This window comes from Sciurus vulgaris, assembly GCF_902686455.1.
Source record: "Sciurus vulgaris genome assembly, chromosome: 6".
In the NCBI taxonomy this organism is placed as follows: domain Eukaryota; kingdom Metazoa; phylum Chordata; class Mammalia; order Rodentia; family Sciuridae; genus Sciurus; species Sciurus vulgaris.
The window spans coordinates 49,589,343-49,600,649 of NC_136466.1; the positions used below are offsets into that span (position 1 = coordinate 49,589,343).

The 11,307-nt window shown below is 40.5% G+C and overlaps 1 pseudogene across 1 annotated transcript; it reads left to right on the plus strand.

Annotated features, from left to right (window-relative positions):
- Positions 1-1,760: 1,760 nt before the first annotated feature.
- On the plus strand, positions 1,761-10,520 carry LOC306664685 (apoptosis inhibitor 5-like; annotated as a pseudogene). The gene is made up of 2 exons: positions 1,761-3,272; positions 10,176-10,520. The product of its transcript is annotated as an apoptosis inhibitor 5-like (transcript).
- The last annotated feature ends 787 nt before the right edge of the window (positions 10,521-11,307 follow it).

Consider the following 11,307-nt stretch of genomic DNA (forward strand, 5'->3'; position numbering starts at 1 on the left):
ATCCTTGATGAAAATAGAAGCAATAACTCTTAACAAAATCTGGTAAATCATGTGCAAAAGCATTAGGTAGTGCACCATGATCAAGTGGGGTTTATCTGGGGGATGCAAGACTGGTTCAATATATGGAAATCAATAAATGTAATTTATCACATCATTAGACTTAAAGTTAAGAATCATATGATCATTTCAATAGATGCAGAAAAAGCATTTGATAAAATGCAGCACCCCTTCATGCTCAAAACAATAGAAAGAATAGGGATAGTAGGAACATACCAACATTGTAAAGGCTATCTATGCTAAGCCCACAGCTAATATCATTCTAAATGGAGAATAAAAACTGGAACAAGACAGATATGCCCTCTTTCACCACTTCTATTCAACGTCGTTCTTGAAACTCTAGCCAGAGCAATTAGACAAACCAAAGAAATTAAAAGGGATACAGATAGGAAAAGAAAATCTCAAGCTGTCACTATTTGCTGATGAATGATTCTATATTTAGAGGATCCAAAAAAATTCCAACAGAAAAATCCTAGAATAAATGAATTCAGCAAAGTAGCAGGATATAAAAATCAACACTCATAAATCTAATGAGTTTCTAGTTATAAGTGATGAATCCTCTGAAAGAGAAATTAGGAAAACTACCCATTCATAATGCCCTCAAAAAAATAAAATACTTGGGAATCAATCTAACAAAAGAGGTGAAAGACCTCTATAATGAAAGCTACAGAACACTAAAGAAAGAAATTGAAGATGGAAAGATCTCCAATGTTCTTGGATGGGCAGAATTAATATTGTCAAAATGGCCATACTACCAAAAGTGCTAATTTGGATTCAATGCAATTCCAATTAAAATCTCAATGATGTACCTCATAGATATAGAACAAGCAATCATGAAATTCATTTGGAAGAAGAGACCCAGAATAGCCAAAGCAATCCTTAGCAGGAAGAGTGAAGCAGGATGCATCACAATACCAGACCTTAAACTATACTACAGAGCAATAATAACAAAAATGGCATGGTATTGACACCAAAATAGACAGGTAGACCAATGGTACAGAATAGAAGATGCAGAGACAAACTCACATATGTACAATTATCTCGTACTAGACAAAGGTGCCAAAAACATACAATGGAGAAAAGATAGCCTCTTTAACAAGTGGTGTTGGGAAAACTGGAAATCCATCTGCAGCAAAGTGAAATTAAACCTGTATCTCTCACCCTGCATAAAACTCAACTCAAAATGAATCAAGGACTTAGGAATTAGCCCAGAGACCCTGTACCAAATAGAAGACAAAATAGGCCCAAATCTTCATGTTGGCTTAGGATCAGACTTATTTAACAAGACTCCCAAAGCACAAGAAATAAAAGCAAGAATCAATAAATTGAATGGATTCAAACTAAATCCTTCTCAGCAAAGAAAAAAGTCAATGTGAAGAGAGCCCACAGAGTGGGAGAAAATCTTCACCATACACACTTCAGATAGAGCACTAATCTCCAGAATTTATAAAGAACTCAAAAAACTTTATACCAAAAATACAAAGAACCCAATCAATAAATGGGCTAAGGAACTGAGAAGACACTTTAGAGAGGAAGATCTACAAGCAATCAACAGATAAATGAAAAAATGTTAGCCGCTGTGGGCGGTGACTAGCGGCGGCACTGGCGGCAGCTGGAGGCGTAATAGTTCGGGTCGTGGGCTTGGAGAAGTTCAGAGGCGGCGACTTCGACAGCAGGAGCGGGCCCTGGGCTTGTCGCTCACCATGCCCACGGTGGAGGAGCTTTACCGCAACTATGGCATCCTAGCCGATGCCACGGAGCAAGTGGGCCAGCCTTTGCCAGAGAGCATAAAGATGCCTATCAAGTGATATTGGATGGCGTGAAAGGCGGTACAAAGGAAAAACGATTAGCAGCTCAGTTTATTCCTAAATTCTTTAAGCATTTTCCAGAATTGGCTGATTCTGCTATCAATGCACAGTTAGACCTCTGTGAGGATGAAGATGTATCAATTCGACGCCAAGCAATTAAAGAGCTGCCTCAATTTGCCACAGGAGAAAATCTTCCCCGAGTGGCAGATATACTAACCCAACTTTTGCAGACAGATGACTCTGCAGAATTTAACTTGGTAAACAATGCCCTGTTAAGTATATTTAAGATGGATGCAAAAGGAATTTTAGGTGGCTTGTTTAGCCAAATACTTCAAGGAGAGGACATTGTTAGGGAACGAGCAATTAAATTCCTTTCTACAAAACTCAAGACTTTACCAGATGAAGTCTTAACAAAGGAAGTAGAGGAGCTTATCTTAACCGAGTCTAAAAAGGTCTTGGAAGATGTGACTGGTGAAGAATTTGTTCTGTTCATGAAGATACTATCTGGATTAAAAAGCTTACAGACAGTGAGTGGAAGACAGCAGTTGGTCGAGCTGGTGGCCGAACAGGCTGACCTAGAACAGACCTTCAACCCCTCCGATCCTGACTGTGTGGACAGGCTCTTACAGTGCAGGCAGCAGGCAGTAACCCTCTTCTCTAAAAATGTCCATTCCACAAGATTCGTGACTTATTTCTGTGAGCAAGTTCTCCCTAACCTCAGTACATTGACTACCCCTGTGGAGGGTCTGGATATACAGTTAGAGGTATTAAAATTGTTGGCGGAGATGAGTTCATTTTGTGGTGATATGGAGAAGCTAGAAACAAATTTAAGAAAACTATTTGATAAGTTGTTGGAATACATGCCTCTCCCTCCAGAAGAAGCAGAAAATGGGGAGAATGCTGGTAATGAAGAACCCAAGCTGCAGTTCAGTTATGTGGAATGTTTGTTGTACAGTTTTCATCAGTTGGGCCGAAAACTTCCAGATTTCTTAACAGCCAAACTGAATGCAGAAAAGCTCAAAGATTTCAAAATCAGGCTGCAGTACTTTGCACGGGGCCTGCAGGTTTATATTAGATAACTTCGCTTGGCTCTCCAGGGTAAAACAGGCGAGGCCTTAAAAACAGAAGAGAATAAGATTAAAGTTGTTGCATTGAAAATAACGAACAATATCAATGTTTTAATCAAGGATCTCTTCCATATTCCTCCTTCATATAATAGCACAGTAACATTATCCTGGAAACCTGTACAGAAGGTTGAGATTAGGCAAAAGAGAGCCAACGAACATACAACCTCAGGTTCACCACCCAAGAAATCTCCAGCAGGACCAAAAAGGGATGCCAGGCAGATTTATAACCCCCCCAGTGGGAAATATAGCAGCAATTTGGGCAACTTTTTTTTTTTTTATTGTAAACAAATGGGATACATGTTGTTTCTCTGTACATGGCGTAAAGGCATACCATTTGTGTAATCATAAATTTACATAGAGTAATGTTGTTTGATTCATTCTGTTATTTTTTCCCTTCCCCCCACCCCTCCCACCCCTCTTTACCCTCTATACAGTACTTCCTTCTTCCATACTTGCCCCCCTCCCTAACCCTAACTCTAACCCTAACACTAACCCTTCCCTCCCCCCCATTATGTGTCATCCTCCACTTATTAGCGATATCATTCGTCCTTTGGCTTTTTGAGATTGGCTTATCTCACTTAGCATGATATTCTCCAATTTCATCCATTTGCCTGCAAATGCCATAATTTTATCATTCTTTATGGCTGAGTAATATTCCATTGTATATATATACCACAGTTTCTTTATCCACTCATCAATTGAAAGGCATCTAGGTTGGTTCCACAGTCTCGCTATTGTGAATTGAGCAGCTATGAATATTGATGTGGCTGTATCTCTGTAGTATGCTGATTTTAAGTCCTTTGGGTATAGGCCAAGGAGTGGGATAGCTGGGTCAAATGGAGGGTCCATTCCGAGTTTTCTAAGGAATCTCCACACTGCTTTCCAGAGTGGCTGCACTAATTTGCAGCCCCACCAGAAATGTATGTACCTTTCTCCCCACATCCTCGCCAACACCTATTGTTGCTCGTATTCTTGATAATCGCCATTCTAATTGGGGTGAGATGGAATCTTAGGGTGGTTTTGATTTGCATTTCTCTTATTACTAGAGATGTTGAACATTTTTCCATATGTTTGTTGATTGCTTGTAGATCTTCTTCTGTGAAGTGTCTATTCATTTCCTTAGCCCATTTGCCGACTGGATTATTTGAATTCTTGGAGGAGAGTTTTTTGAGTTCTTTATAGATTTTGGAGATTAGTGCTCTATCTGAAGTATGATTGACAAAGATATTCTCCCACTCTGTAGGCTCTTTCTTCGTATTGCTGATAGTTTCCTTTGCTGAGAGAAAGCTTTATAGTTTGAATCTATCCCAGTGGTTGATTCTAGCTTTTATTTCTTGTGCTATGGGAGTCCTGTTAAGGAAGTCTGATCCTAGACCAACAAGGTGAAGATTTGGACCTACTTTTTCTTCTATAATCTGCAGGGTCTCTGGTCTGATTCCGAGGTCCTTAATCCATTTTGAGTTTAGTTTGGTGCATGGTGAGAGATATGGGTTTAGTTTCATTCTGTTGCATATGGATTTCCAATTCTCCCAGCACCATTTGTTGAAGAGGCTATCTTTTCTCCATTGCATATTTTTGGCCCCTTTGTCTAGTATGAGAAAATTGTATTTATTTGGGTTTGTGTCCGTGTCCTCTATTCTGTACCATTGATCTACCTTTCTATTTTGGTACCCAATACCATGCCGTTTTTGTTACTATTGCTTTGTAGTAGAGTTGAAGATCTGGTATTGCAATACCCCCCGTTTCACTCTTCCTGCTAAGGATTGCTTTAGCTATTCTGGGTTTCTTATTCTTCCAGATGAATTTCATAATTGTTTGCTCTATTTCTGTAAGGTACGTCATTGGGATTTTAATTGGAATTGCATTGAATTTGTATAGCACTTTAGGAAGTATGGCCATTTTGACAATATTAATTCTTCCTATCCAAGAACATGGAAGATCTTTCCATCTTCTAAGGTGTTCTTTAATTTCTTTCTTTAGTGTTGTATAGTTCTCATTGTAGAGGTCTTTCACCTCTTTTGTGAGATCGATTCCCAAGTATTTTATTTTTTTCGAGGCTATTGTGAATGGGGTAGTTTTCCTAATTTCTCTTTCTGAAGATTCATCACTTATGTATAAAAATGCATTGGATTTATGGGCATTGATCTTGTAACCTGCTACTTTACTAAATTCACTTATGAGTTCTAAGAGTTTTCTGGTGGAATTTCCAGGTTCCTCTAAATATATAATCATGTCATCAGCGAACAGGGATAGTTTGAGTTCTTCTTTCCCAATTCGTATCCCTTTAATTTCTTTGGTTTGTCTAATTGCTCTGGCCACAGTCTCAAGAACGATGTTGAATAGAAGTGGTGAAAGAGGGCATCCCTGCCTTGTTCCAGTTTTTAGGGGGAATGCTTTCAGTTTTTCACCATTTAGAATGATATTAGCCATGGGCTTAGCATAAATGGCCTTTACAATGTTAAGGAATGTTCCCACTATCCCTATTTTTTCTAGTGTTTTGAGCATGAAGGGGTGCTGTATTTTATCAAATGCTTTTTCTGCATCTATTGAAATAATCATGTGATTCTTGACTTTAAGTCTATTAATATGGTGAATTACGTTTATTGATTTCCTGATGTTGAACCAACCTTGCATCCCTGGGATGAAACCCACTTGATCATGGTGTACTATCTTTTTAATATGTTTTTGTATGTGATTTGCTAAAATTTTGTTGAGAATTTTTGCATCGATGTTCATTAAGGATATTGGTCTGAAATTTTCTTTCCTTGATGAGTCTCTGTCTGGTTTAGGTATCAGGGTGATATTGGCTTCACAGAATGAGTTTGGGAGGGGTCCCTCCTCTTCTATTTTATGGAATACTTTGAGAAGTATTGGAATGAGCTCTTCTTTAAAGGTTTTGTAGAACTCGGCTGAGAACCCATCTGGTCCCGGACTTTTCTTTGTTGGTAGGCTTTTGATGACTTCTTCTATTTCAGTACTTGAAATTGGTCTATTTAAATTGTGTATGTCCTCCTCGTTCAGTTTAGGCAATTCATATGTCTCTAGAAACCTGTTGATGTCTTCGAAATTTTCTATTTTGTTGGAGTATAGATTTTCAGAATAGCTTCTAATTATGTTTTGTATTTCAATCCTCTCTGTTGTGATATTTCCTCGTTCATTCCGAATTTTAGTGATTTGCGTTTTCTCTCGTCTTCTCTTTGTTAGTGTGGCTAAAGGTTTATCAATTTTGTTTATTTTTTCGAAGAACCAACTATTTATTTTGTCAATTTTTTGTATTGTTTCTTTTGTTTCAATTTCATTGATTTCAGCTCTGAGTTTAACTATTTCCTGTCTTCTACTACTTTTGGTGCTGTTCTGTTCTTCTTTTTCTAGGGCTTTGAGCTATAGTGTTAGGTGGTTTATTTGTTGAGTTTTACTTCTTTTATTAAATGCGCTCCATGAAATAAATTTCCCTCTAAGTACTGTTTCATAGTGTCCCAGAGATTTTGATATGATGTTTCTTTGTTCTCATTGACCTCTAAGAATTTTTTAATTTCCTTCCTAATATCTTCTGTTATCCATTCATCATATAATAGCATATTGTTTAAGCTCCAGATGTTGGAATAGTTTCTGTGTTTTACTCTTTCATTTATTTCTAACTTCAATCCATTATGATCTGATAGAATACATGGTAGCATCTCTATCGTCTTGTATTTGCTAACATTAGCTTTGTGGCGTAATATATGGTCTATTTTAGAGAAGGATCCATGTGCTGCTGAGAAGAAAGTGTATTCGCTCTTGGTTGGATGGTATATTCTATAAATGTCTGTTAAGTCTAAATTATTGATTGTGTTATTGAGATCTATGGTTTCTTTGTTCAATTTTTGTCGGGAAGATCTGTCCAGTGGTGAGAGAGGTGTGTTAAAATCACCTAGTATTATTGTGTTATGGTCTATTTGGTTTCTGAAATTGAGAAGGATTTGTTTGACATACATGGGTGAGCCGCTGTTTGGGGCATAGATGTTTATGATTGTTATATCTTGCTGATTTATGCTTCCCTTAAGCAGTATGAAATGACCTTCTTTATCCCTTCTGACTAACTTTGGCTTGAAGTCCCCATTATCGGAAATGAGGATGGATACTCCAGCTTTTTGGCTGAGTCCATGTGCATGGTATGTTTTTCCCCATCCTTTCACCTTTAGTCTATGGGTATCTTTTTCTATGAGGTGAGTCTCTTGCAGGCAACATATTGTTGGATCTTTCTTTTTAATCCAATCTGCCAGTCTATGTCTTTTGATTGATGAATTCAGGCCATTAACATTCAGGGTTATTATAGAGATATGATTTGGTTTCCCGGTCATTTGGTTCATTTTTAAAATTTTATTTGTTTGTTTGTTTGACATAACTTGTTTCCTCCTTTATTTGACAATTCCTTTAGGATAATTCCTCCCTTTGCTGATTTGCTTCTTTGTTTTTCATCTCTTCCTCATGGAATATTTTGCTGAGAATGTTCTGTAATGCTGGCTTTCTTTTTGTAAATTCTTTTAGCTTTTGTTTATCATGGAAGGATTTTATTTCATCGTCAAATTTGAAGGTAAGTTTTGCTGGGTATAAGATTCTTGGTTGGCATCCATTTTCTTTCAGGGCTTGAAAAATGTTGTTCCAGGCCCTTCTAGCTTTTAGGGTCTGGATTGAAAAATCTGCTGATATCCGTATTGGTTTCCCCCTGAATGTAATTTGGTTCTTTTCTCTCACAGCCTTTAAAATTCTGTCTTTATTTTGTATGTTCGGTATTTTCATTATAATGTCCCTTGGTGTGGGTCTGTTGTAATTTTGTGTATTTGGAGTCCTATAAGCCTCTTGAACTTGATTTTCCATTTCATTCTTCAGATTTGGGAAATTTTCTGATATTATTTCATTGAATAAATTGTTCCTTCCTTTGGTTTGTTTCTCTAGGCCTTCCTCAATCCCAATAATTCTTAAATTTGGCCTTTTCATGATATCCCATAGTTCTTGTAGATTCTGTTCATGATTTCTTACCATCTTCTCTGTTTGTTCAACTTTGTTTTCAAGGTTAAATATTTTGTCTTCAATGTCTGAGGTTCTGTCTTCCAGGTGTTCTATCCTACTGAATATGCTTTCTATGGAGTTCTTAATTTGGTTTATTGTTTCCTTCATGTCAAGGATTTCTGTTTGGTTTTTTTCAATTTCTCTAACTCTTTATTGAAATGATCTTTTGCTTCCTGTATTTGCTCTTTTAACTGTTGATTGGTGCGATCATTCAATGCTTGCATTTGCTCTTTCATCTCATCGTTTGCTTCTCTGATCATTTTAATTATGTACATTCTGAACTCCTTTTCTGTCATTTCTTCTGCCATGCTGTCATTGGGTTTTATTGATGTAACATCTAGATTTGTTTGTAGCATTTTCTTTCCTTATTTTCTCATATTGTTCAGGTATCAGTGGACCGCTGAGATATTGCAGATTTCCTCTATTGACTTACAATGTCCCTGAAGTTTTCTATATATATCCCCCCTTAGCCTTCAGTAGGCTGAAGTCTTGGAGGAAGTTGATAATGCGGTGCTCCACAAGGAAGCTGCCTCTCTAGGAGTGGTGGCCTTCAGGTGGGGTATAATCCCTGCTAGTGGGCAGAGGTGCCTCCACTTGTTGACCAATGGTCATCCAAAGGGGACCTAGGCTGCGGGCTGAGGCAAGGCCTGTTTGGGCCTGAGTCTCTGGTTTTACCGTCCTTGTGGGAAAACCTCACCCAGCAGGGAAGACTCACCCGGTGGGGAGGTCTCGCTGGTCAGTTCCCTCCTAGAGGTTCCCCTCAATTTACAGCTACCGCCTGGGCTGGGCTGCCTTTCTCTGCAAAGTTCCCAGGGGTCGGCCCTACCTCCTGGTCCTGGGAGCCTCACCCTTCGCAGATGAATCTCCTTAGGCTGCCCCTCCTCAGAGAATCTGCCTGCAGGCCTGGTACCTTCGCTCCGCCCTAATCCTGTCTCTGTGCGGCTCTTCCACCAAGAAGCCTCCTAGATCCTGGGACCCTGCTCTGCACCTAATCGCCTGGCTATGCGGCCCCTCCTCTGAGCAGCCTCCTGGGGCCCCGTACAATCGCTCTAAGTCCCAGAGACCCGCCACTCGCCTCTTCCTCCAGACCGCCGCCCAGTATTCCGGTGCGGTCACTAGGAATCCAAGAAACTCAGTTCGTGCCTCCTCCTCCTACCAACCACCCGTAGCCCTGGGCAATCAATGACTCCGAGTCGAAGTGACCCTCCCCGTTCCTCCTCCTTCTCCAGATAACCCCCCTAGTGTTCAGGAGCGGTCGCTCTGAGTGGCTCTGAATCCACGTGACCCGCTGCACGGGTCCTCTGGGCAACCGCCCGGAGCTCTGGTGTGGCCACTCAAGACCAAGCGACCCACCACGCTTCTCCTCCAGGCAGCCCCCCTGTGTTCAGGAGCGGTTGCTTTAAGTCCTAACAACTCACCACTCGCCTTCTCCTCTGAGCAGCCGCCTGGAGCGCTAATGCAGTCACTGCGAGTCCAAATGATCCACCGCGCTCCTCCTCCTCCTCCTCCTAGTCCTCCGGGCAGGCCCCGGTGTTCAGAAGTGGTCTGAGTCCAAACAGCTTGCCACGCAGCCCCTTCTCTGGTAACCGCCTGTAGCTCTGGTGCAGTCACCCCGAATCCAAGTGGCTGCGCTCCTCTTCCTCCTCCTCGTCCTCAGGGCCGGCCCCGGTGTTTAGAAGCAGTCGCCCTGAGTCCAAACAGCTCGCCGCAGAGCTTCTCCTCTGAGAACCGCCTGTAGCTCTGGTGCTGTCACTCCGAATCCACACGGCCACACTCCTCCTCCTCCTCCTCAGGGCAGGCCCCGGTGTCCTGAGTCCACACAGCTCTCCTCGCCACTCCTCCCCTGGGCAGCCGCCGAAGCCCCAGTGGTTGCTCCAAGTCCCAGCGCTGTGCCCAGCGGCCTCCTTTACGGTGCTCCCAGTTGTCCGAGTTCAGTGCTCCAGCAGGGGGAGGGGCGTCTCGCTGGCAGCTCTACTTCACAAAGTTTCCTGTGTTCCGGGACCACCGTCCCATCCGGGACGGCTTCCCAACGGGTGAGAGTCACCCGGCTGCTTCGAGTTGGTCCCAAGTGTCTCAATATCTCCTCTTTTGAATCCTGAGTCCTGGAGCAACATGGAATGCAGCCACCCTCTAGGCCGCCATCCAATTTGGGCAACTTTAATTATTAGAGGAGCCTTCAGGGGAAGTAGAGGTGGCCGAGGTTGGGGAACACGAGGAAATCGTAGTCGAGGAAGACTCTACTGAGTAAGATATCACATTCTTCAACATTATCATGAGCTTAATATACTTAAATTCTACTATTCATTGGATTGCCGGGGATGTCCCTTTAAAGGACTGCTGCCTTCAGCTAAAAACTTAATGTTCTTTATACCTTTGTATGTATGATCTACTTTTGTAACAGACCATGGTTGTGTCCAAGGTAAAACCTCAATAATATTTTTGGATGCTTTGTCCACAATCTTGTTTTTCCAATATCATCATTATTCAGACTTCATATTGTGAATCTTTTTGCTTTTAAACATCTTGATAACTTGTTATTGAGAGCTTCTGAGTCTAAGATGTAATGAAATTCAGTTTCTTTCTGATATCTGGTAAAGATCATCGGTTTTGAAAGGTTACTGATTTTCCTCTCCCCTTAGTTTTTGCCCAATAGTTGGAGAAGAGTAATGGTCAATCTCGACATTTTTCATTGTTTTTTTAATAAAGCTGCTAGGCAATGGTGCAGCATTTTCACCTACTGTCATAAACACGAAATACTTACCAGCTTTCTTAAAATGTAGAAATGATAATACATTTTTAGGAGGAAGCAAGTTGCTTTGCACTGCTTACATTGTAGTCTTCTCCATGTATTGGGATACAGCTTTGGAACGTGGGATCTTACTGTTCGAATAGAAATGTGTATGTATAATATACATTCACACATACATAAGCACATATATGTGTACATGTGTATATATATGCATGTCGCAAAACTGAGTACACAACAAATCAATATTTTAAATTCCAGGAACGGGTAGTCTTTGACATGGTGATTATCCTTTTGAGGCTAAATCCACTATTCACTTGTTATCTATGGTTTTACTTCCAGTAGAGAGGAATTTTGAGTCAGTTGTACTTACATGATTGTTATTTAAAACTAAAAATAAAGGGTGTATATTCAAAGATAAAATGTGGAGATCCCTGTTGGTGAAATACAGCCAAATGTGATGTACATATAGAATTTCACAGGATGAGATAGTATAATTTAGGATTTGGAGATTTAATAA